Genomic DNA, 27,096 nt, shown 5'->3' on the forward strand with positions numbered 1-27,096 from the left:
TCACTGTTTAGAATGTCTGAATAGATTTGTGGTCTTTCATTTTGCTTTAAAACATGATTAAATATGCTTTAAAAATCAAAGACTTCTGTCTCATTTTTGAATTTCTTCCAGACTCATAGCTGGTTAATATTATATACACCATGCTGATTTTTTTTTTTTTTTTTTTGGTCCTATAATGTCAACTGAGATTCGTTCAAAGAAAAAAAAAAAGGTTTATAAAAGAGAAGGAATCATTTGTATACCACATTAAGATATCAAGAAATTTACCAAAATCTTTATCAGGAACATTTAATTTTAAAAACTCTTTGCTGGAACTTCTAGGCAGAGTATACAGCCAGTGGGAGAAGCTGAGAGAGATCTCAGGGCAGGAAGAGAATCAAAGTGAAGGTAAACCCGAATAGGTTTACCTATTACTACCTCCTTGGACTAGCAAGGGCACACTCGCTCTTTTATTCCCTTTGTTTTTATTGAGAATGTACTGTATATTCAGAGTTGAGACTGAAGGTCCTACTTGCTGTGCCATGTACTAACAACCTTTAAGAGACTACGTAAGGTATCTTAGCTCAAGATGCTATAGCAAAATAACCATAGACCGGGTGGCTTAAACAACAGAAATGTATTTTCTACAATTCTGGAGGCTGGAAAGGGTAAGTTCAAGGTGCCAGCCAATTATGTTCCTGATGAGAGCCTTCTTCCTAGTTTGCAGATTATTGTCTTCTTGTTGTATCCTCACATGACACAGAGAGAGAGAGAGAGAGAGAGAGACAGACAGACAGACAGACAGAGACAGAGGTTTCAGTCTCTTCCTCTTCTTATAAGGGCACTAATCCCAACATGGGGGCTCTACCCTCATGACCACATCAAACCTAATCACCTCTCAAAGGCCCCACCTCCAAATAGCATCGCATTTGGGATAAAGGCTTCAACATATGACTTTGGGGAGAACACGAACATTCGATCCACAGCACGGGGAAGGAAAAATACTCCTGCGTGGATGACCTGACTATTTAACAAGCAGAAAATAACGACACCTACCATGTATCGACCATTTAGTATGGACATACCATCTAGTATGTCTGGACACTGTTGGAATTTCATTTATTCTTCACAAAACCCAGTGAGGTCTTTGTGATCCTGTCCAGTTTATAGTTGAGAAGATCTGGGAGCTTAAATAAATGGGCCTAAGGTCAAGCAACATGGGCATAGTTTGAACCCAATCTATTTGGTTCATACTTTTGACTCTGCAGACTTGCAATCTTGAAACTGGGTTAATAACACTCTGTTTCCAGAATCTGCCACCACTTGTTTCCATGTCCCCTGGTGAACTGCTCCTTCTAATGTCTTCCACTCATGAGTGATGGAATTGCTCAAGTCAGAAACCTGGAAGTTAGTAAAGGTGCTCCCTTCTCCTCAGCCAGAACACCAATAGATCGAGCTCTAGAGGTTCTACACCTTTCATTTCCTTGTAACCCATCTTCTCCGATTCAGCATCTGTTACTATAGCTCAGAAGTTCACCATTTCATTGCATTACTTATAACAGCCTCCTACCTGTCCTCTCTGACACCAGGCTTGCCCCCTCCCATCCATGCTTTCCAAAGATGTTTTCACTCCCAGGAGTCATTTTTCAAAAAATCTGAATCCTATCTTTTTCATCTACTGCTAGAAAACATCCACTCTCTTTTCATTGCTTCAAGATAAATTTCAAGTTTCTTGATATTCCTTAAAATGACTTTATTGTTTTGGCCTTATCTTTCCAGGTTCATTTACTATCTAATACTCCCCGACTCAAAATTAGATTTGGTCACAGGTGATAGAAAACTAAAAATAACAGTGGTGTAAACTATAAAAAGTTGATTTTCCTCCTTCCCATATGACAGATATGTTTTTCCAAGTCTCTAAAACTCAAGCTCTTTCTCTATCACTGTTCCATGTTCTTCATCACGTGGCTTCCACGTCGTCAGCCAAGATGACGATGATCTCTGCTTGAGATCCAGCTCTCAGATCCACATCTTAGCCCATAGGAAGGAGGAACCAAAGAAAGTCTTACTCTTCCCCTGATGGCCCCGTCTAAGAAGTTCCACTTAAGAACCTCCATTTAGTTTCCACGTAATTTTGTCAGATGGCTACCTTTGCTGCAAAACAGATTGGGAAATGCAGTCCCTGTTTTTGGTGGTCATATATCCAACAAGAAACTGGGGACAAGTAGCACACGCTGATACTTTCACTCTCCAGTATTTGCGGCAGCCTCTGCAGAAGTTGTTCTTTCTGCCGTGGGTGTGCATCTCATCCGCACGTCCCTAGGAGCACTGATAATGCAGCAGACATGTGGATTTTCTTCTGTGCCTCGTCATTAGGCCGAGAATTCCTTGAGGGCATGGATGACTGTCTGGCTCTCAAGTCCCAAGTTTCTTTCTTTGTTTTTGCTTTTTCTTTAAATAGATCACTCTCTTTAGCTTAAAAGCAGAAACATAACTGTAGATGTCTGAGAATGTGGATACAGCTTATAATTCTGCACGAGAAACGTTCACTGCAAGGGTACTCCAACAACTGATACAGAGGCCTCTTGGAGGAGGTGCTCTTTGAGCTGAGCCCAGAATTAGGGGAAGGAGCCAGTCACACAATGACATCAGAGGGAAGAGCCTTGTAGGCAGAGAGTTCAGCTAGGACAAAGGCTTTGAGTTGAGGCAGGAAGGACTTGGCATTTCCAAGGACAAGAGGAAGAAGTGTGGCCGGAGAGCAGCACTTAAGAGGGAGGGAGGAGGTGCTTCTTTGGGAGCGATGGTAGGAACAGACTACATGCCCGATGTAGGCAGCACAGCATGGAGGTTATAAGTGTGGGCTCTGGAATGGGCCACTTGGACACCCATGGTTCTACTACTTACTAGCCGGGAGATCTTGAGTAAGTTACTTAGTCTCTCTGTGCCTTAGTTTTCCCATCTGTAAAATGGTTATAGAACGTATCTTTATAGAGTGGTTATTAGATTTTAATGAGCTAATGTGTGTCAAGCAACATCTGAAACATTGTGAGTACTCACTGGTCCTTTACGCCTTCATACCTGCCTTTCCTAATGTGTGTCCAGCTTCCTGCCACTCCTGTCTTTCCAATATCTTATACCCACATCCAGGCTCCTGTCACCCCACCACTGCACCCCCACCAGCCCCGCTCTCTACGTTCAGTTAGTTGCTTTCTCAGTTAGGATTAGGTCAGATTGTATATAACGGAAAATGTAGAGCAGGTGTTAAACAGAGGAAACTTATTTTCCTTTCAAGTAAAAATCCTGAGGTGGGCAGGCCAGGGCTGAGGTGATTGCTCTGTGGATATTAGGGACCCTGGTCTTCCCACCTGTCTTCTCTATCGTCTTTGACTCTGGCTTCAGATAGTTGCTGGAGTTTCAGCCATCATCACGTCCACATCCCAGAAAGATGAAAGGTAGAAGGGAGAAAGGACAAAAAGGTGTACTCCTTTGAAAACTGTTCCTGAAGCCCTATCCAATAACCTGCTGTCATTACATCGGCCAGAGTGATTCACATGGCCACCCAGCCCCAGCTAGAAGGGAGGCTGGCACACTGCACGGGGTTCGATTGCTAAGACCAAATCCTGCCGGGAGAGCATCTTCTTTCTCGTTGTCCAGATTCTAACCCAGACTCTCATTCTTTGTCTCCTACGCCACTTCCCATGGGCTCTCTGCCTAAAGGTTCCTGTCTTCAACCCACTTTACCCATGAGCGGTCTTCTGGATGTTAAGTGGTTCCCATCTGCATCGAGCAGAGCCACAGACCAGTATCTCACAAACTGCATCCAGACGACATAGTTTGATTGACCTTCACGGTCTTTTGAAAAATAAGTGAATTGAATTACTTATCAAAATTTAACAAGCCAAAAATCTCTCTAAAATCCTGTGTTTACCTCTTTCAATGGCAGAGGCTCTGAGCCCACACCGTTGAAGAGCAATAATTAGCTGTGGTTGAGTAATCACTCACAGCTTTGGATAGAGTCTGGGATTTCCAGTTTGCCCCAATCCCTACCTACTCTTCCTCTTGCCTCACACCCAGACCACTTCCCTGATTTACATTTTCTGAGCATCCCCTGGCAGCATTTGAAGTTATGGGTCTTGACAGAAAGTCTAAAGTCTAAAACTCCTCGTCTGCTCTTCAAGGCCCTCCTGCGATCTGGCCTTCGCCCTTTCTTCTGGTATAACTTCCCAGGAGCCCCATTGTGTGCCCTGTGCCCCAAACACTCCCCACACAGCGCCTCTTGACTGTAAGTTTCATGAGGCCAGAGGCCATGTCTGTTTTGTTCATCAAGTTATTGCCAGCCCCTCTAGCAGTGCTTAGCTCATAAAGAATGCTCAATAATTCATTGTTCAATGAAGCAATGAATCAATACTGGCATTTTGCCACTTCCCTGTTTATGTTCATGTTTCCACTCTCTAAAGTGACCTTCTCTTGTATCCACATGATTGGCACCTAATCATCCTTCAGAGTCAAACCCATCCTCTGTGAAGCCTCCACTGACCCACTTGCCGGAAGCAACTTTCTCCTTCTCTGAACTCCTGTTAAACCCTCGTGCTTTTAGGAGTCATGGAGCTCCCAGGCCATAGTTCAAGGTCCCCAGGGCTTCTATACTCTGGAAAGACACCAAGTTGGGGAAGACTCAACAGGACTGAGACTCAGTATGCCAGATGACTCCAGTGACTGTGTTTGGGGAGGAGTGAGAAGAAGACTGGAGGCTACTGAAGCAGTCCAAAGCAAGAAATGATGGTAACTGTGGCCCAGGGGTTGGCAGGAAGGGTGGAAAGAAGTGAATAGATCTGAGAGATTATTAGCACATAAGAATGTTGGGACTGGATGATATAATGGAAAAAACAGTACAGGCAAAGGAAACGGAGGGTTTCAAAAGTGACGACTTGACTGCTGGCTCATGCAAGATATGAATAGCACTATCATTCCCTGAAAGAGGAAATAGGTAGGGAGAACCAGGCTTTGGGGGCTTGTTTTGGCCTTGTTGATTTTGAATATCCTTGAGACATTCAACTTGAGATGTCAAGTAAGAGGTTAGGTATATGGGTTTGGATAAACCTTTCTGGGCTGAGGATATAAACTTGAAAATTATCAGAATTTTTAGTTGTTTAAACTCTGGAAATGGTTATGGTTGCTGGACGCTGAGGGAGATAGTATGGAATAGAAGGAGACAACAGGGCTCATGGCCAAGTCTTGGGAAGCCGACACTTTAGCCAAGAAGAAATTGAGCCTGCAAAGCAGATAGAGAGGGAGTGCCCAAAGACCTAGGAGCAAACCAGGTAAGGATTGTATTGGAAAGCCAAGGAAGAGAGTGTCTCAAGGTGGAAGGAGTGATATGCTGGTGAGAGGTTAAGAAAGATGGGAACTGAAAGAGACCATTGATGTAGCACTGTGTGTGTCATGGGTGACCTCCGAAGGAGCCATTTAGAAGATTGCTGGGCCTGGTAGGAGAAAGCCTACTGGAGCGTGTTGGTTGGGAGATGAGGAAAGGCAGACAGTGAGCACAGCTGTGGTACCCTAGGACAATGCTGGATAAGTGATGTGGACATTAAGGTTATCCCTGGATATGGCTGAAAGTATCTATGGGATTCAGTGATATGGAGATCATGGGTGTCCTTAGGAAGAGGCAGCCACTGTGGAAGGGTATTAGGGTTGGAAGAGAGGTTAGGGGAGTTGAGGATGGGAAGAGAAGGAAATAGAGACTGTGAAGTCGACGTGGCCTCATAGTGAAAACCAACTTCCCTCCGCTTTGTCTCTCCGCCTCCACCTGCATAAGTGCTTAATGGGAGCCTCAGTAGCTCGTCTGCCTCCCCCAGCAAAAGAACGGACAGATGGTGGCAAGGAAGAGGAGATACAGTGTATGAAGAAATCCTTCAGCCTTTCTCTGTATCCCAAAGACAGTGCATTGGATTTTTTTTATATATATATAAACCATACCCCCTATATTGGCTTTTCTCATTTATGTGTGTGTTCAAATGATTTTAATGTCAAACCTGAGACCTGCTGCTGATTTAGAGTTCAAAAGACTCTCCCCTGTAGTCCAGGGACATCCCTGTGTGGTTTCTAAGAAAGATGAGGAGTTCAAAACGTGAAGGCACTGTCACGCGTAAAGAGAAAATGAATTCAGTGTGCAGTGCAGGAGGGACAGACAGTAGAGCACACAGCTGGGTTCTGGGATTCCATCCATCAGAAGTGAGACAGAGAGACAGTGCTTGAAACTTCACACTTGCATTAGAGGACAGGTTATTCAGATGACACAGATGGTGGTGAAAATGCAAAAACAGAAAAGGTTTAACAACTGATTTTTTTTTCATCAGTCACTTAACCTGTACGCTAATGGCTAAGTACCTAACCCAATTTTCATAACTCCATTGAATTTTAGGCAACTAGATATTTACAGCAAAAGATAAAAAAATTGAAAAATTTAATTGATCATCTGAGCTTTAGAGAAGCCTTGCAATTTAATTCCATCACTCCTCTGGACTTGTAACTGTCCCACAGCAACATAAGGTGAGCCGTGAATGTCATTTTAAATTTTCTATTAGCCTATGTTAAAAAATTTAAAAGAAACAGGTGAGATTATTTTAAGAATTTTTTTATCCTAATATACCCAAAATAGTATCATTTAAATGTATAATCAATATGCAAATATACTAATGGGATATTTTCAGTCCTTAAGTTCACACCAAGTCTTACAGCACATCCAGTTCTCACGAGCCACATTTCAAGTGCTCAGTAGCCATATGTGGCTAGGGCTACCCTACTGGAAAATGCCAAGCCTCTAAACAATCATTAAAGAATCATGTACAAAGAAAACCCACCTAGTTGGAAAATAGGGAATATTTATGGAGTACCAACTATGTGATGGCCACTGGGTTGACAATTTTACTTACGTCACATCATTTACTCACATCATAATTCTGCCACATAGATAACATTATCCTGTCTCTATGGAGGGGGAAACTGAGTGATTAAATAAATTGTGCTTCACTAAGAAGCATCAAGGTCACGTTTTAAACTCAAACCTGTGCTTTTTTTTTAACACACAACCTTTGACAACATAAATAATCAATTATAAATAGACACTTCTCCAAAGAAGACATACAGATGGTCAAAAGACACATGAAAAGATGCTCAACAGGACTTCCCTGGTGGCACAGTGGTTAAGAATCCGCCTGCCAATGCAGGGGACACGGGTTCAAGCCCTGGTCCGGGAAGATCCCACATGCCGTGGAGCAACTAAGCCCACGAGTCACAACTACTGCAGCCCGTGTGCCTAGAGTCCGTGCTCCACAACAAGAGAAGCCACCGCAACGAGAAGCCCACACTCCACAACGAAGAGTAGCCCACGCTCGCCGCAACTAGAGAAAGTCTGTGTGTAGCAACAAAGACCCAACCCAGCCAAAAATAAATAAATAAATAAAATATTAAAAGATGCCCAACATTGCTAATTATTAGAGAAATGCGAATCAAAACTACAATGAGGTATCACCTCACACTGGTCAGAATAGCCATCATCAAAAATTCTACAAACAATAAATGCTAGAGAGAGTGTGGAGAAAAAGGGACCCTCCTACACTGTTGGTGGGAGTGTAAATTGGTACAGACACTGTGGAGAACAGTATGGAGATTCTTTAAAAGTCTAAAAATAGAGCTACCATATGACCCAGCAATCCCACTTCTGGACATATACCTGGAGAAAACCGTAATTCGAAAAGATACATGCACCCCAATGTTCGCTGCAGCACTATTTACAATAGCCAAGACATGGAAGCAGCTTAAGTGTCCATCAACAGATGAATGGATAAAGAAGATGTGAGATTGAGATATACATATATAGATATAGATATAGATATATAATGGAATATTACTCAGCTATAAAAAAGAACGAAATAATGCCATTTGCAGCAACATGGATGGACCTAGAGATCGTCATACTAAGTGAAGTAAGCCAGACAGAGAAAGACAAATACCATATGGTGTCACTAAGGCCACCAAATATTTAACACTCCAGAGAGCAACAAGAAAGGAAAGGGACACCTCATCAAATCCAAATTCTTATTAAATAATAGATGTTAACCCACCTGAGAGCATCTTCCTCATATAATAAGCATTACAGAGGAAAAAAAGAAGTACACAAAATTACCTGGCCCTGACCCACCTTTGCATGCTCTGCCCTCCTCATTTTCTCTCACAGGAAACTTCCTGACTCCCATTTGGGCACCCCCTGTTCCCTCTGGCTGGAAGATTCTCCCTTCGCCTCTCTGAGCAATTAACTCTTTCTCATCCTTCAAGGCCTACCTTTCAAAGGTCACTTCCTACAGGAAGCCCTCCCTGACACCCCAGGGAAAACGGATCATTTTGCCTTCAGGCATTCACAGCATCTTTCTGTCAGAGCCCTTATTACACATTTATTCCTAAATCTGTTTCCCACAGAGTGTGAGCTCCCAGAAGCAAGGAGAGTACCTTATTCAACACTTGCTGAGTAAGTGTCTAACTCAGCTATCAGCTAGGGTCACCTGGGCCTTTAAACTCTAGATAAGGTGGATCCAATTCCAATTGCACAGATTAAGGAAACCTAAAGCACTTCCCAAGGGTTCTCCAAATTTGGGGAGAAGTTCTTATAGACTTCTGATTAATTGAGTTCTCATGTCCTGACTTCATCAAAATTCACTCTGCTCGGGCTTCCCTGGTGGCGCAGTGGTTGAGAGTCCGCCTGCCGATGCAGGGGACACGGGTTCGTGCCCCGGTCTGGGAGGATCCCACATGCTGTGGAGCGGCTGGGCCCGTGAGCCATGGCCGCTGAGCCTGCACGTCCTGAGCCTGTGCTCCGCAACGGGAGAGGCCACAACAGTGAAAGGCCCGCGTACCACACAAAAAAAAAAAAAAAAAAAAAAAAATCACTCTGCTCTATGTCTTAGAGCTAGTTCTTCAATTCTGTTCTGACATCAGCCCCTATATAACATACAGCTTCTTCTCTGACTCTCCCCACCCCAAAAGCAACCATGAAAACAAGGCATTTTCCTAAAGACCAAGTGATCACAGAGAGGGAGGGGTGACATTGCATACAGTAGAGCAAACAACTTAAAATCATGTATTAGATCTTTCTGCAACCCTGCTTTTGCTCTGCATGGCAGAGTTGAGTCGTTTCCACAAAGCCAAAAATATTTACTGTCTGGCCCTTTACAGAAAAAGTTTGCTGACCCCAATCTAAGACATTTGCAACGTGGGGTTTAAGAAAAGAACAGATTTTGAAGTCAAACAGTCCTGATCCAAGCAGTGGGCCTGTCACTTTCTCAGTGTGGCCTTGGACTAGTTACTTCACCTCTAAGGCTAGTTTTCTCATTTATAAAATAGGGTTAGTGTATATCTCACCAAGCTGCTGTCACGCTTCAATGAGCCCACAGGTAAAACACTCAGTACGGTGCTGGACACACACACAAATACTATTTTCCTCTCTTCTCTTTTTCCGTCCACATAGCAATTGATTGTAAAATAATGATGCATTCATCTGGTTTTCAGTAATTCCTGAACAAAATCGATTGCTGTTTAGATAATATTAAGGCAAGCAGACTATGACACACAAAGGATTTAGAGATTCTCTTAAAATGAGCTTCAAGGGCATTGCTAAACTTGCATGTTGCTCTTTTGTTTATAAGTGGCATAAAATCAAGGAAAAGTGGCTTTCTAAAATAGAATATTTATTGGTTCACATAACTAAAAATTCCTGGTTGGATCTTTGTATATGGTGGGTCCAGACACTCAAATCCTGCCATCAGGAATCTGTGTTCTCTGTCCTCTTCCTGGCAAGGCCTTCCTTCGAGTGGTTTCATTCTCAGGCGGGCTCTCCCCACGCAGTGGCAGATGTCCAGGAGAGCCACAGACTATTAGCTCAGCACAGGGGTCCACAAACGATAGCCCTTGGGTCAAAACCCACCTGAGGCCTGTGAGCTAAGGAGAATGTTTGCATTTTCAAGAGCTGTAAAAAATGCAAAGACGACGACTATGTGACAGTCAGAAAACACGGCTGGCAAAGCTGAAAATAATTATTATCTGGACCTTTACAAAAAGAGTTTGCCAACGACAGGGCAGCTCCAGTACAAAAAGAGCTATTCTTGTCCGTTGTTTCCAGTAAAAGGTCCAAGACTGCCTTCCTGGGACCACTTGTTTTCCTGTACGGCATTCTGAAAATTTTTCCATCTGTCTCCGATGTCAGCCAGAATTGAATCAAGCGCTTCCCTGGTTCTCCCTCAGCTGCCCTTAAGTCTGTAACCTTGCTCCTTTCTCAAAGTTCTATTTAGCACAATCTGCTTAGTCTTTTGGATGGTTTCTTTTTATTTATTTATTTATTTTTAACATCTTTACTGGAGTATAATTGCTTTACAATGACGTGTTAGTTTCTGCTTTATAACAAAGTGGCATGGACAGACATACACTACCAAATGTAAGACTGATGGTTTCTTTTTTCTCACTACTTCTTTCTTACCTGTAATCACTTTATATGCTCTTATTTTATAGTCTCTATCTGAGATCCGGTTTTGGAAAGATTGATACTTCTGTTGCTCTGCCTGCTGGCATTGGCTCATGCATTTGGTGTTTTTTTTTTTTTTAACATCTTTATTGGGGTATAATTGCTTTACAATGGTGTGTTAGTTTCTGCTTGCATTTGGTGTTTTTAAACATCTTGGATTGTGAATTCATTTCATCTAGTGTTTTATCCACAGGAACCCTGGGGCTCTAGGTTTGAGGATGTCTCTCTAGTAAGGCTTCTCCTCTGCTTTTGCCAGGAACTTTGGGAGCACCTAAGAGCTGTCTCTAAGCTAATTTAAATATCCAGGAGCCATATAGGGGGTTCACCGTTGAAGCCCAAAGCTAGTGAGGGCTGGACTGGCGTTTCAAATTTTTCCTCTGCTGAGCGCTCGCTCCAAGAAACGTGAGCCTGCCTGTCATTTCCCTTGGTCTTTTGGGGGCCTTTTTTTCTCCTTACCCTTTCACTAGGAGTAAGAACTTTACATGGGAGATTGAGGTTTCCTGCTGTCCCAGAGTAACCTCTATATCCCCAACTCCTCAGTTTCTGAGATCATCAAATCCCCCCAGGTAGCCTCAGCTTCGGTTTGCAGATTGCCCGCTGGTTTTCAGTTTCCATTTCATTTTTGGTCCCTGGAGTTTCCTCTTCTCTCTTTTGAGCCCATTTTGACATTTAAAGGGATGCTAGCTCTATTTTATATGGCCTTTCCAGGTGTCTCGTAGCAGGAGGGCTTTATGTAATGCAATCCACCACGTTGCCGGAAATAGCCCGTTAGGCCCCCGAAACCCTGTGTAAGACTCTGGCACCATCACGTGCCACCTGCAGACATCTTCCTCTGCTACTGTTTTAGCCCCTAGAATAGCACCTCGTGAGGTGCTCACAAGAGGTTCGCTGCAGACGATCATCTGAGTGAGTTACCAGGAGAGCACAGCAGAGGCTGCTGATACAGTGTTTCCCGTGTAGGTACTCGATACCCTCCTATGTAGGGGAGCAGCGCCGTGGTGGGGTGGGGGGAGCTCTCTGAGCACAAGCTCTAGAATCAGATTGACTAGATTCAAGCTCGGGTTCTTCTGCTTCCAAGATGGGTAACCTTGGGCAAGCCATTTAACCTCTCTGCACCTTCATTTCCCAACGTGTGAAGCAGGAATAAGATAGAACTAACTCCAGGAAGGTGCTGAGAGCATTAGATGAAGCACTGTACACAAAGGGCCCGGCACACAGTATCCCTCCACAAGTATCTCTCTCTCTCAGAGAGAGATAGTTAGTTTAAGGGAAAGGCCCTGCGCTGGGGAGGCTCTTCTCTAAGCTCTCACACAACAGACCAGCATGGAGGGATAGCTCCTCAGGGTTGTCCTGCCCCTTCCCAGAAGTAAAAACAAGAAGGAGGATAAAAAAAAAAAAACCCTGAGGTCATCACCTTTGTAACTGAAGAGATTTTGACCCACTCCTCAGGAAAAATCAATAAATAAATAACATTCTAAAAAAGTCCCTTTGAGAGGGAAGAGATATGGGGATAGATGTATATGTGTAGCTGATTCACTTTGTTATACAGCAGCAAGTAACACACCGTTGTAAAGCAATTATACCCCAATAAAGATGTTAAAAAAAATAGTCTCTTTGAAAACGTAGAATTGGGCGAGGATTACCTAAAGTTTGTGTGCATTGATCTAAAAATGAAACTCCACTCTAATAAACCATAATGGAAAAGAATGTGAAAAGAAATATATATATATGTATGTATAACTGAATCACTTTGCTATACACCAGAAACTAACACAGCATTGTAAATCAACTATACTTCAATAAAAATTTTAAAAAGAAAAAGGAAAATGGAGGCTTCCCTGGTGGCGCAGTGGTTGAGAGTCCGCCTGCCGATGCAGGGGACACGGGTTCGTGTCCCGGTCCGGGAAGATCCCACATGCCGCGGAGCGGCTGGGCCCGTGAGCCATGGCCGCTGAGCCTGCACATCCGGAGCCTGTGCTCCGCAGCGGGAGAGGCCACAACAGTGAGAGGCCCGCGTACCGCAAAAAAAAAAAAAGAAAGAAAAATGAAACTCCACAGAAGGGTCTCAAGGGGTTCTCAAGCGCAGAGATGTCAGCCTCATTTAGGGAGGTTGTGGGGAGAATCAGAAAAGCACGTGGACCTTCCAGCAGGCGGGGGTGGGGCTGCGGGGAGGCAAGGGTCTCTTAACCTCTACCACTTTGGATCTCTACACCACCCTCCATCTGTCTCTTATCTAACGCCCAAGTGTCAGTATTGAAGTGCCACACAAACCCCTTAGAAACATTCACTCTCAAAAGGAGAACAAAAGACCATCAGAAGCTCCTAAGCATTTTCAAGGGAGATTTGAGCTGATGCAAAACGCACAAAAAAATCTGTAAAATATAAATACATTTCTGCTACAGATTAGAATCAGCATTGTTGAAAATATTTTTTTGAAGTATTTTCAAAACATTTGGCTACAAGAGCAGTGATTTGTCAAAAAAATATTTCCGAATGGGTCATTTGGCACTGCCTGGCAGGAGTGTGTAGATTAGGAAGTGGTCCTCAGGCTGTTTCCTCCTGAGAAGTGGTTTGACCCACTGGGAAATGTGTTTCTCACTCAACAAGTGCTTATTCAGCAGCCTGAGAGGCAGAGAGAGGTGATAATGGCCACATATCAGGAGCAATCTTTCTAATTTTTTTTTAAGGTTGCCAACATTTGTAGGAGCACCTACCTATGAGCCTTTAACAAAATTGTGTAGGATTCAGTTAAATTCAGATTAAAAACTTGCTACAAAGTTAATCTGTGATTTTTACAGTTAAAATCCTTTTTTTTTTTTTTCCTGCTATATGTTTTGGGGGCACAAGTAGAAAACACTTCACACAAATTATTGTGATCTGTGTGGTTCCTATACAGCCCATTAAATCTTTTTTTTTTAAGTTTATTTATTTATTTTTGGCTACGTTAGGTCTTTGTTGCTGCGTGCGGGCTTTTCTCTAGTTGCGGCGAGCGGGGGTTACTCTTGGTTGTGGTGCATGGGCTTCTCGTTGCAGTGGCTTCTCTTGTTGTGGAGCATGGGCTCTAGGCACGTGGGCTTCAGTAACTGTGGCACGTGGACTTCAGTAACTGTGGCACGTGTGCTTCAGTAGTTGTGGCACGCGGGCTTAGTTGCTCCGTGGCATGTGGGATCTTCTCGGACCAGGGCTCGAACCCGTGTCCCCCGCATTGGCAGGCGGATTCTTAACCACTGCGCCACCAGGGAAGTCCCCCATTAAATCTTTTCATTATTATTTGTTTCTTTTCAGTATGCTGATGTCTCCACATTGTGACAACTTCAAATGATGCCCGTTTTGCCACCTGCTGAGCAGGGCAGAACTAGAATCTCTAGGCTGAAGTTCAGGAAAGCACATTTTGCCTTGATACACAGAGATAACTACTAACTCTGAGAGGTGTCCATTCGTTGAATCCACTTGGCTTTGCCCAGCAGTGAGTTCCCATCACAGAGAGCAGGAGAAGCCATTATGAGGAATGCTGTAGGAGGATTTCTTAGTTGGATGTGGGATTAAAACAAAAGATCCTAGGTCTATTCCAACCTTAAGATTCTATGATCTCATCTTTTAAAAATAATATTTGCATAGGACTTCAAAGTGTTCGATAAACCTCACATGATCTCACTGATTTTTTTTTTTAAGTAATGGAGATCGCTTCTTTCTGACTTTATAAGTGTAAGTGAAAAAAAATAATACAGACATCTGAAGAAAGATGGCTGAATTAAGGCAAAGTAGAGATTCTCCTCCCTTGATATCTAGTATATGAACAAAAGTAGTGAGAACCAACAAGAAAAGGAAATTAGCAGTAGCAAGCAAATAAGGAAATGGGTACAAATAAGGAAGTGATGTCATGTACTTCAAAAAGGAGAGGACAAGGAAAGAAAGGGGAGCTTCTAGAGGAGTAGAGGTTCTAACCCTGTGCTCACCCTGGAAACCTTGAATTATCAAAAATCTTGAGCATTTTTATTAAAACCTCCAAATCCGGTAAGAAGCAAACTAGCTGGCTATATTGGGTTATAGAACAGGTTAATAAGAATATGAATTCAGCGCACTGGGGACCAAAGGGAAAATGATAAAACAAGGCAAAGATCTGGAAAGAAATGGACATTTCGATTCTATAGAAACAAATCAAAGACCAAAACAGCATTCTTATGGAACTAATAAATAAATACATATAGCAAAAAGCTGAATAGACACAGCTCAAAGTCAAATTACAGACAGAAAAAAATGCTTAAGATAAACGTAGTGAATGTATGTGAAAAGCACAAAGCAATCTGAGCCTGTTCGTTATTCCTAAAGTAGAGAATCCACAAATAGGACCGACTAAATACGCAAAGATATAAAATAAGAAAATTTCTCTGACACATGAAGAAATGAATCTGCAGACCGAAAGGGCACAGCAGGACCCAGGAAAGGAGATACTGAATAACAGAGACACAGACTTTTTAATTTATTGAACATCAAGGACTTAAAGGAAAAAAAAAAAAGTCCTTTGGCATACTGACATAAAAAGTAAGAGAAGCCAATTGGGTTGGGCTCTAACTTTGATAATCAATATTCAATGCCGGAATATAATGAAGCATCATCTAGAACTTCTGAGGGAAATTGTGACTCAAGAATATTTCACCCATCCAAGAGGAGTTCTAGTATAAAAGCCAGAGACAAATATTCTGACACAGAAAAGAAGAGAAGACACACCCATGGGTCTTTTTTTTTTTTTTTTTTTTGCGGTACGCGGGCCTCTCACTGTTGTGGCCTCTCCCGTTGCGGAGCACAGGCTCCGGACGCGCAGGCTCAGCGGCCATGGCTCACGGGCCCAGCCGCTCCGCGGCATGTGGGATCTTCCCGGACCGGGGCACGAACCCGCATCCCCTGCATCGGCAGGCGGACTCTCAACCACTGCGCCACCAGGGAAGCCCCACGGGTCTTTCTTGAAACAACTATTCAGGGATGAGACTCAGTCAATTTAAAGATGAGGCAAAATAAAGTATTTGGGAAGGGACAAGCTGGGATAAAACGGACGTATCATGAATATACAATTCACTTAAATACCGAACTGATGATATGAAACAATTATGGGAGTAATGTTTCCACAACAGAATGTGAATGTTGCAAACTATGATACTGTAAAAACAGTAGCAGAGTCAGCACTGAGAGGTGGGGTTTGGTGAGATGGGAGGAAGTGCATCTTTCATATACACGGGTCATTCCGTACTGTTTAAAATTGAAAACTGTTCTTAAAAAATAATGATTACAACATCTTAACATTTTTCATAATTTCTTTTCTTAACCTTGTTTCCCCAAGAGGCTATTTTAAGGAAATAATAACCTTTGTGGTAAAGATACACTTAACGAAAGGGCAGCAATTCCTTCAGTTTTACTTTAGTTTTACTTTTCCTTCAGTTTTACTTTAGTTTTACTTTTCTAATTCAAGTAATATTAAATCTATTGTTTTATTAAAAATAGCATGTGTAAAATGCTCATATTTCTGTAAAAATATTTCTTCCTCTCTAGGTCTGTGTCTTCCAGTCTCTTTTTAGCATACTTTCCCCTCTCCTCTCTTCTCCCTTCCAAACAGTACCCTGATTTTCATTTAGATATCCATCTCTCCACCAGAAAATATATGTCCTTCAGGGGACTCTGAACCCAGCTTCAGCTCTGGGGTGGATAATTACCAGGATAATCCCATTTCTCCTTATCTCAGGGAGCTCAGAGCAAAGGCAACCAGAACGTGGCATAGTCCTGCCACAGAATCTGGAATGGGCTGTGACCCAGCTAAGTAAGGCCAGCGTAACTTGAGGGAAGGTTTTCTGGGGACTTCTGGGGAAAAAGTTACCCTAGTTTTTATAGTACACCCACCACGCTCACCATGGGAGGTTCCTTCTCTCCCTGTGGACTTGGTGTGGGAAGGTGCAAAGCCTAGAACATCTACAGCCATTTTTACCACAAGTGAAGCCAGCCTGAGGCTTATGCCTCCACAGACAGAGGATAGAGTCACAGAAAAATGAAGCTGGATCAGACTACCCTGTCTCTGAACATCAATTAGGGCAATCAACACATTTCCATATGAGTTAAACCAATTTGAATCAGATTTTGTATATATTTTTGGAACGGAAAACATTGTGATTGATACATCTGCTTAGAAAGATGTGAAATATTATTCATTGAATGATAATTATTTGGGGTTATTATAAACATGTACATTTCTCCATTGCTTAAATACTTCATAATGAGCATGTTTCATTTTTACAAACACAGAATAGTCATTCTTCTTGGATATTAAATTATTAACATAAAAGCCATATATATTCATTAAAAAAAAAAATCCAGACACTTTCACTACCAAGTGCCCCAAATAGAATTAAGGAGAAAGAATGTTCTCTGATCAGAAAATATAATAAAAATGATTTAAAAAACTGTTAACATCTTTCTTATGCTAAGCATTTTATATGTATTATCTCATTTAATTTTCAAAACACATCTACAAAGCAGGTAACATTATTGTCTCCATTTTATAGAGAAAGAAATATCTTTTTCATCTTTCTGTGACTGCCTGAATTTCCTTTGAAAAGAGACAAAGTCTTTAATAACATGATTAAACATCAAAAGTTTATAACATGCATGTGATGGAGAAAATTAATATGTACACATGAGTAACGTTACTCAAAATGTAAATGCAGGTAAGAGATGTTTTCCTGGTTTGTTAGGCATGGGCTAGATTGGAAGTCCCCAGGCTTTTGGAAGTTGGGGGTTGCTGGGGTTTCTCAACTTGTAAAAACGAAGTCCCAGATCTCTCTCTCTGAGAGCTGCTACATCCTAAAATTGGACCTGTGGTATTTTTAATAATCTACCTTATTCAATGTTGTCTCTCTAGAGCTCATCACAGTATCTGGTACATAATGGGTGCTCAATGAATGCTTGAAGGAGGAAAGAAAGGAAAGGAAAGGAAAGAAGGAAGGAAGGAAGGGGGGAAGGGGGAAGGGAGGGAAAGAAAGAAGCAGGAGGGAGGGAGGGTCGGAGAGAGGAAGGAAGAAAGAAGCAAAGAAGGAAGGAGGGAGGGAGGAATTATTTTCAGCTTCACTTCTGGTCCACCCACGTGTACCTTTCTCCAAGTTGACGGTGCCTTAGGACAAACATGGTCTTCCGCTTTCTCCTTTTTCTCTTCCTACCGGTGGGAAGACACATGATGGCAGGAGCTCAAACAGCCATCTTGGGCCATGAGAGCATGAAAGAGAGGCTACATTTTGAGGATGACAAAGTAACAAGATAGAATCCTAGTTAAGCCACTATTACAGCCTGGACTGCCTCCCAGACTTCTGCATGGGGGAATAAAAAAAGTCTATATTGTTTCAGTTGCTGCATTTTGGGTAGAAATAGCAGCCTGATTCTTGACTAGTTGAGTCAAGTATGGACACATTCTAATAGAAACCAAAGTTACTGTGGTAAAATCATTGCCATTTCCTTAATTCAGTTCTTTATTTTATTTTTTTTTAAATATTAGATTTCTAGAAACTAGTTTGAGGGAATTTGTTGGATCATATGATTAAAAACTCCAGGGGATTTGGGGCCCTAGGTATAGTTAGATCCAAGGGTTAAATAATGTCTGTAGAACTCAATCCCTCTCTCTATCTCTTGGCCCATCTTTTCTCTGTATTGAGTTGGTTCCCAAGCAGGACCTCTCTATGATGTGAAGGCTGAAGCTCCTGGCTCACAGTATGCTTAGAGAGAGCAGTTTCAGTGGGGAAAAAACAAACAAACAAACATACTCTTTTCCCCAGAGTTCCCATAAAATCCTCAAGGTTCCCTCTCATTGGACTCTCATTAGATCATGAGCCCATCTCTGAACCAATCACTGTGGCCAGTGATGCAGGCCTGGGACATGCGCCCACCCCTGGAGCTGGGGATAGTTCACCTCTACCTGAGCCAGGTGCACTGAGAGTGGGAAAGGTGAGGTTTCCCATAAAAGCTCCAGGTGCTCTTCCCAGAAAGAGGGGAATGAATACAGGCAGGCAACAGCTGCAGATGTCTACTATAACTTATTCCTTGATTTAACAAATATTTATTGAAGCACCAAGAATATGCCTGATCTTACCTTAGGCAACGGGCATGCAAACTGAAGAAGACAGACAAAAACCCCTGATCTCCCAGAAGGTCCTCACATCCAAGAATGACGAAGCAGGGCTTCCCTGGTGGCGCAGTGGTTGGGAGTCCGCCTGCCGATGCAGGGGACACGGGTTCGTGCCCTGGTCCGGGAAGATCCCACGTGCCTCGGACCTGCTGGGCCCGTGAGCCATGGCCGCTGAGCCTGCGGGTCCAGAGCCTGTGCTCCGCAACGGGAGAGGCCACAGCAGTGAGAGGCCCGCGTACTGCAAAAAAAACGAAACAAAAAAACAAAACAAAACAAAAAAAACCCCACACAGTTGACTCGGGGCCCACTTCTTTAAAAAAAAAAGAATGATGAAGCAGTTTCTTGTGTCCTCTTAAAAAGCTTATGTGTACCTTCTTCTGGGAATACTACCAAACTCACCAGGGGCTCTAGAATAATCTTTAGGTCCACAAAGATGCAACTGGGGCTTTTAAATCACGGAGAGGGAGCGTGCAAATGCTAGGTGGAATTTTCCTTGTGAAGATGAGAGGAACAAAGAGAGGAGCCATGAGAAAGTAAAGGAAAAGCCCCAACAGTTTACAGGTGGAGTCTGGGCATTTTCAGGTGACGTCACCTCATTCCAAGGAGAGCTCAGTTATTCTTTTTTTCTCCTATCCTAATCTTACTGCAGAGTTTAAAGGGCTGGAAGAAATATTAGTCTGACATATGGGCACCAATTAGGCTTTTATAGGTCCAGGAAATAAAATACTAACTTCTATAGTTGTTTCGAGTGAAACTTGCCAAGTAATTTGTCTGCTGGAGGAGTATGGAAGCACTTGCCGTGCCTTCCTGTTTTGCACACTGTCTCCCTCCATGCCAGCTTGTTGTCTCATCAAATTTATTTTCAGTGGCGGTAGGACATACGCTTGTAATTTTAGGAATGGAGGCACCTGAGATAAGGTGGAACTTGTCACTGGAAAATGAGCTCCAGGGAAGCTGCTTCCTGGCTTCATATTTCAAGATATGTCGGTTATCCTTCCAAAAGTGCCTGAATCAACAAAATTGATTCAGAGCTTTGCGCAAACGTCTGACACAGGCCCAGGCCATATTTTAAATGACACGTAAACATTTGTTTTGTACCCTGTCTCCTCAGCTCTGGTCCTCTTCTCCCCCACCCAGCTGCCATGTCACAACTTGGCCGATACTGCCAACCGTAAGGTTTTTATTTATGTAAACAAATATCTGGTGAAGAAAGAAAGTGGAAATAATCAAATTTTGGTGGTGTGGGGGGGGTGGAGGTGGCAGTGGGGGAAGAGTTGAGAAAAGATCAGCAATGCATTTCCTTCTCCTCCGATAGTCACTAGGGTGTTTGGGGACCTTTTCCATCCTCACCAAAAGCAAAACAAAGGGGCAGGCTTGATAGAGGTGAAGAAAGTTTTGTGCATACCCTTTGATTCAGCTTCTTAAAACCAAAGCGTCTCTTATAGATGTGCTTACAAGTTATTTTCTCCCTCTGAGACTCAGTTTTCTTTATCTGTGAAATGGGATTAATAACACATAGCTTCTAGGGTATGGTCCTGTGTAAAGCACCAGGCATGCTGGCAGGCACAGAGGGAGAGCTTAGGACAAGGGAGTCACCCAACACACACACACAAACCCCCAATGTCATATTTATGGCGTTGTTTATGTCACATTTAGAGAGTTGGTCATAAAGCCTGGGGCTACAGTCTTTCCATATACAGGTGACCCAACCTGCTATGTCTCTAGACTCAACTCAGGAGCCACCCGGGGCGTTTGAGTGACAGGACTGTTCAGAGAAACCCACTTCAAACCTAGACAAAGACGGCTCTCCTTGATGGCCGAAGCATCTGTTTCCCAGCCCCCAATAGGCCATTTAGATAACAGAGGCAAGTCTGAGATGGGAAATAGCTGATAGCAGCCCAGAAATAGAGCAGGTCTGAGGTGGAATAAAAGCCCTCTGCTGCCCATCAGTGTCAGCAACACCTCCGTGTGAAAGGTGCTGGGAGCTTCCCATATAAGGCAGAAGATGGCTCTCCAGGAGACAAGGGCGGGGTCTGGAAAACTGCTGAACTGGAGCAGGTCTTTGCTCAGGTCATCAGTATGACATAGACCCTGGAAGAAACCTTCCGACTGTCGCATTACCCAAAGAAACCGAGGCTCATAGAGGTTGAATGAATTACCCAAGATCATTTCCTTAGAGGGAAGCAAAACTAAGAAGGAGAACTCAGGTCTCCCGCCTCTCAACCTGTCAGTGCCTTCTCCTTGTTTCCTGGGGTCATCCGACCTTGTTGGAGCTTGAGAGTGATTATTCTGGGCAGAATCCAGAATGGAGGAGAGGGAAGGCCCTGTGAAGCAGGGAACTGCCAAAGAAGAAAGAGAAGGAAGCTTCTTTTTTAAAAAAGGCAGGAGAGTGAGAAGAAGAGAAAGGAATGTATTTTTAAATATAAAATTGATACAGGCTTACAAAAATGAGCATTGTATAAAATAAAAAGTAAAAATCTCACGCCACTTGTCAAGTACAGCCTCCCACATCCTGCTCCCCAGAGGTAAAAACTCAGATTTTTTCTATACATTTATATGTATATTTTTTTGGTTGACCACAGATGAGATTATACAATAAATATCATTCAGCAATTTACTTTTTTGACTTAATAATATATTCTATTCATCTTTCCATGTCGATGCTTCTAGATCTACCTCAATGTTTTTTGTTTTTTGTTTGTTTTTGTTTTTGCGGTACGCGGACCTCTCACCGTTGTGGCCTCTCCCGTTGCGGAGCACAGGCTCCGGACGCGCAGGCTCAGCGGCCACGGCTCACGGGCCCAGCCACTCTGCGGCACGTGGGATCCTCCCGGACCGGGGCATGAACCCGCGTCCCCCGCATCGGCAGGCGGACTCCCAACCACTGCGCCACCAGGGAAGCCCTACCTCAATGTTTTAAGTGGCCCTACAGTGTCATCACATCGGTGAAAAGTGACTGACTTAATGAGTTCTCTAATGATGTGCACTCAGATCGCTTCCAACATTTTTCTCACTAATACAAACAAGCCAGCAAAGAGCATCTTGTTCAAATACCCCTATCCACCTGTATGAGCATATCTCTCATATATATTTTAAATTAGGTCAAAGAACATACACATTTTAAATTTTGATAGATTTGCCTAACTTTCAAAGACTGAATCAATTTGTATTTCCATCAAGAGTGTAGGCCACTTCCCCTTTTTCTACACCCTCATCAGCACTGGATAGCATCCATCTTCCTGTTATTTTTCTTGTGCTCTTTTCAGGCATATTCTTGACTCTGAGTAGAGTCGAGCATCCATTTATATTGTGAATAGCTCTTTGTAATTATTTTTGTGTAAGATGCTTGCTTTAATCTTTTTTCCCCCACTTTTCTGTTTGGTTTTCAACCTTTTCTTGTTGGATTATAGCAGGATTTTTTTGTAAATTAAATAAATTAATCTTTGAGATATGGGTGGCAGTTATATGTTCCCGTTTATTTTTCGTCTCTTGGCTTTCTGTGTTTGTTTTTCTGTTTAAAATGTTTGTGTGGGGCTTCCCTGGTGGCGCAGTGGTTGAGAGTCTGCCTGCCGATGCAGGGGACACGGGTTCGTGCCTTGGCCCGGGAAGATCCCACATGCCGCAGAGCGGCTGGGCTCGTGAGCCATGGCCACTGAGCCTGCGCGTCCGCAGGCTGTGCTCCGCAGCGGGAGAGGCCACAACAGTGAGAGGCCTGCGTAACGCAAAAAAAAAAAAAAAAAAAAAAAAAAAAAAAAAAAAAAAAAAAAAAAAAAAAAAAAAAAAATAAAATGTTTGTGTGGTCAAATCTACTCGTTAGACCTTTTGGGTCTTATGTCTTGTTTGAAAGAGCTTCACCGTTTCAGAGGATAAAATTCTACCATTATTCTAAAGTTTTTATGGATTTTCTACATATTGCAAATAACAGACCAAAATGGAATTTATTTTAGGTGTGATGCAGGGCCTTAGCCTCCTCTCTCTCCCTTTCTCTCTCCCTCTCTCTCTCTCTCTCTTCTTTTCCCCAGATCACTAGCTTATTGTATGAACACTATTGATTGATTGACTGATTTGTTCTTTGACCACTTACATAAAATGCCACTGTTTCCACAAATCAAATTACTCTTCATACTTGGGGTTTTTTCTGGGCTCTATTTCATTCCACTGATTATTCTGTTCACCTATGTACCAGCAGGATTCTGTTTCAAATACTGTAGGTTTATAATACCTCTTTAGTTTCTATGAAGGCTAATCTCTCCATAACTCTTTAATAAAATGAAGGTTTTTTGTGGGTTTTTTTGTTTTCAAAGGACACTTGGTTATGCTCCAAAGAAAAGACATAGTATTATATTTTACAAAACCCATTATCGTACATATCCTTCAGGTTTTAGGTCAGGAAAATCTTACAATGTATATATGCTTTTTCCTCCTAGGTCATTACATGTTCCAGACCGCTGGACACACTGAGAGTTGACCCTAGTTACTGTTTTAGTGACAACAAGGGGTATCTGTGACGGGTCTTGAATGAGCCTCCCCTTGCAAGCCTTCTGTCCTGGGTGAGGTCACCACAGGGCTTTCAATCAAAGGAAGGCTCGTCCCCTCCGACACAGGAGGATGAGCTACTGGTACTAGCAAGGGAGGCTCAGAGTGACATGGGGCTGCTGGAGTGTCAGTTCCAACATAATCTCCCCCTTCCAGGTTTCAGTGTCTCATTCTTTTCCAATCAATTCCCTGACTTTTACATGAGAAACTTGGTAAGGCTGTGAATTCAACTGACATTGCAATTCTGCAACCCTCCCAATTACATTTTATTTGATTTTTAGCAATATGAGCCTGTGGCTATACTAAATAAGAGATTCTTTTAGGGCTGCCATGGAAACTTTCTGGCTCTCAGATCATGACTTGAACTGAGACTGAAAGAACATTAGCTGTTTAGAGATGCTCCAGTGCCCTCAGGAGAACCCATCCAGCACCACAGTCCTTGCTTCCATCTGTATGTCATCACAGCCACCCAGTTTGATTAATTGTGAAGCCACCAAATGCCATGAATTAGTAGGATCCATTTCCCCGTGGTAAGGAGTTGATCATTGCACTCAAGCTCAGAGAGAGAGAGAAAGAGAGAGAAAGATTAATTATGGGGAATTGGCTCATGGGATTATGGAGGCTAAGAAGTTCCCTGATGGTCTGCAAGCTGGAGACCCAGGAGAGCAGTGAGGCAGGGGAAAAAGGAACAGATTCCTCCTTCCTCCACCTTTTGTTATATTCAGGTCCTCAGTGGGTTGGACGATGCCCACCCACATTGTGGAGGGCAATTCGCCTCACTAAATCCAACCATTCAAATGCTAATCTCATCCAGAAACACCTTCACAGACACATCCAGATATACTGTTTAATCTGGGCACCCACTGCCCAGTCAAGATGACATATCAAATTAACCATCACACCCCTTCAATCTGGTGCTTGATTTTCTCCACATATTGGCATCTGAAATCTACAACATCGGCATCTCTTGGTGCTCAGGTTTATGACTTGTTTGCAAGGAAAACTTCCAGAATTGATGACCTCTTTGTGGAAAAAGACAGAATAAAAGAATATAAATCTAAACAAGGAGACCAGAGCGCAGGATGCAGGTGAGAGTCTGTGTCCTTGAGCACTGCTAACACGAAACCATCAGCTTGTAAATAAGATTTTGAGCTGAAGTCATAATGTCCCTGGAACGTCATGAGTGGGATAATGAACGTGAAATGTTCCCCTCTGTTCCTATGATGAGAAATATATCTCTTAGTTAAGATTCTATAGCAGAATTCAAGACATCAACTAAAGGATTATGCCTATCCTAAGGATAAATCAGTGCCTACCACTAATACAATGGATCTTAAAATATGTCCCCAGACCATCAGTGTCAACATCACTTGGGAACTTATTAGAAATGCAAATTCTCGGATCCCACCCCAGACTTACTAAATCAGAGACCCCAGCAACGTGTGTTTTAACGAACCCCAGATGATTTTGAGAATCACAAGTTTACACAGGCCTGAAATCAAGTCCCTGCTTCTCCATTTATAATCGGTGTGACTTGGGCAAGACTTTTAAGCCCAGCCGCCGTTCTCCCATGTGTCAGCTGGACCTTGACCATAGCTACCTGATGGGATTGTTATGAAAGTTAAATAATAAAATAAGTGTACAGAGCTTAGAAGAGAGTCTGTCACAGAGCATTCAAAAACTGGGGGTTTTTTGGAGCCATCTCTTAGGGCTGTCACGAGGATTAAAAGGGACTATGTTATAAAAGTTTAGTAGAGTAAACACCGGGCACATAATAAATAGTCTGTGCTCAATAATGCTGGCCAGTAGTAGTATCAGTGGTGGTGGTAGTAGCAATCATACTTAACACCTGTATTGTATTTAGCTTTACTAGGCATGTTTGTGAACCTTGTACATACTGCATTTTAATACTTAAAATGACCCAATGAAGCATAATTGTCACCACTTTTGAGATGAGGACATCACGGTACAGAAGCGTTAAGTTTCTCCATCAAGACTGTATAGCTATTAAGTGATGGAACAGGGATCCACAGCCATGTTGTCTAGTCCAGAGTCTGTGTGCTTAAGCACTAATCTGGGAAGATATGGAAGAAATGCTGGGAGAGGGAGAGGGGAGAGGGGAGGGGAGAGGGGAAGACAGAGGACGGGAGGAGACAGAAGATACCATTTTATATTTATTCCATTTTCTAAAAATGGAATCCATCTTCTTGCACAATTTGCAGCCAAAGAAATGATGAATAATGTTGCCTCCAGCCTGAGGTGTTTCCAAGGAAGGGAAGAAAAATGTTTAGCAGGAGCCCCCAGGGGCAGGGGGTTGGCCAGCTCTGCGTTTACATCTTTTTCACTGGTAATGATCTGGGAAACAGAGAAACATTACCTGTCAGTATCATTGGAGCTAGTGCTATAGGGAAGGGCCCCACAGGACACATGAAATGTTCTGATAGAGAGAATTCAGAAATCCTAGCCCACTTGGGCCAAGACAGCTATAGAAAAATAATCCAAATTGCACTTGGGAGAGGAGACGGGAGAGGCAGGGAAGGCACAGGTCTTTAGGTCAACAGTCCTGCTGTGACAGGAAAACCAATACTCCCCAAAGAGCTAAGGCCACAGTAGGGGGAAATTGGAGAGGTAGTGCCCCAAAAGTGGAGAAAGGGAACCCCTTTCCTCCTTCCTTTGCAGCCTGCAAGGGCACACCTGGAAGGTGGCCTTATGTAGTTGCAGGGAGACTTCAAAGATAACTCCAGTTTCTAAAGATACTCAGGGAAGAGCAACCACAAAAGACTGAGGAAGAGAAGAAAGGAATTTTCAGATGTGAGAAATCTAATTAGGTTGGTAATGACTGGAGGGCAGTGAGATTCATTTGCTAGTACATGAAAAGGAGAGTTTCAATTCAGTTGATCTGGTATTTATTACATGCCTACTATTTGCTAATTACTGTCTAGGTTCTGGTGAAGTAGAAACAAATGAAACCCAGCCCTGCCCTGAGAAGTTCCTAGTTCAATCAATGCAGGAGGAAAATTGTAATTAGATAATACATGCAGTGTAAAAAAGGGCCATTAAAAGGATATCCCGAGAACACAAAGGAGGGATGTATAATGCAGTCCAGGCCCAGAAGGGAGCAGGCATCACAGAAGACTTCCTGGAGGAGGTAGTGCTTGAGTTGAGTCTTAAAAGATAAGGAATATATCAAGTAATATGCCTTTGGCTGCATGTAACAAAAAATCTAAACTCAACTGCCTCACAAGATGGGGGAACTTATTATACTATATAATATAGAGTCTAGAGACTGTCAAGGACCCAGATTCTTTCCATGTCTCTCTTTCTCCCGCCTCAACATGTTAGCTGTGTTCCCAAACCACCATCCCTCATGGTCATAAAATGGCTGCAGAAATTCCAGACATCACATCTGGACACACACTTGTCAAGAAGGAGGTAAGGGTCCTTCCCTTTCTGTCTTTCTTTGAAGGAAGTAAATCCTTCACAGAAGCCTGACCTACACACCTTCCCTCATGTTTCACTGTCCAGAATGGCTATTCATCCCCACACCTAATCCAAAAAAAGGAAAAAAACCACCATAATTAGGGGAAAAAGGGATTAAAAAAAAACCATAATTAACTTAGTCCATTAGGGATCCACCACCCAAGAGAAGAGTAGTTACCTAAACAAAGGCAATAAGGGCTCAGATTGCAGAGGATGCTGTATAAACTGCACTTATAGGGCAGGTGTTTACAGCAACCCTGTTTTTTCTCTAACAGTTTTATTTTGGTATAATTGACATATTTAAATTTTCACATACTTAAAGTAAACAATTTGATATGACTTGACACATGTATGTACTTGTGAAAGATCA

This window comes from Tursiops truncatus, chromosome 5 (assembly GCF_011762595.2).
Source record: "Tursiops truncatus isolate mTurTru1 chromosome 5, mTurTru1.mat.Y, whole genome shotgun sequence".
In the NCBI taxonomy this organism is placed as follows: domain Eukaryota; kingdom Metazoa; phylum Chordata; class Mammalia; order Artiodactyla; family Delphinidae; genus Tursiops; species Tursiops truncatus.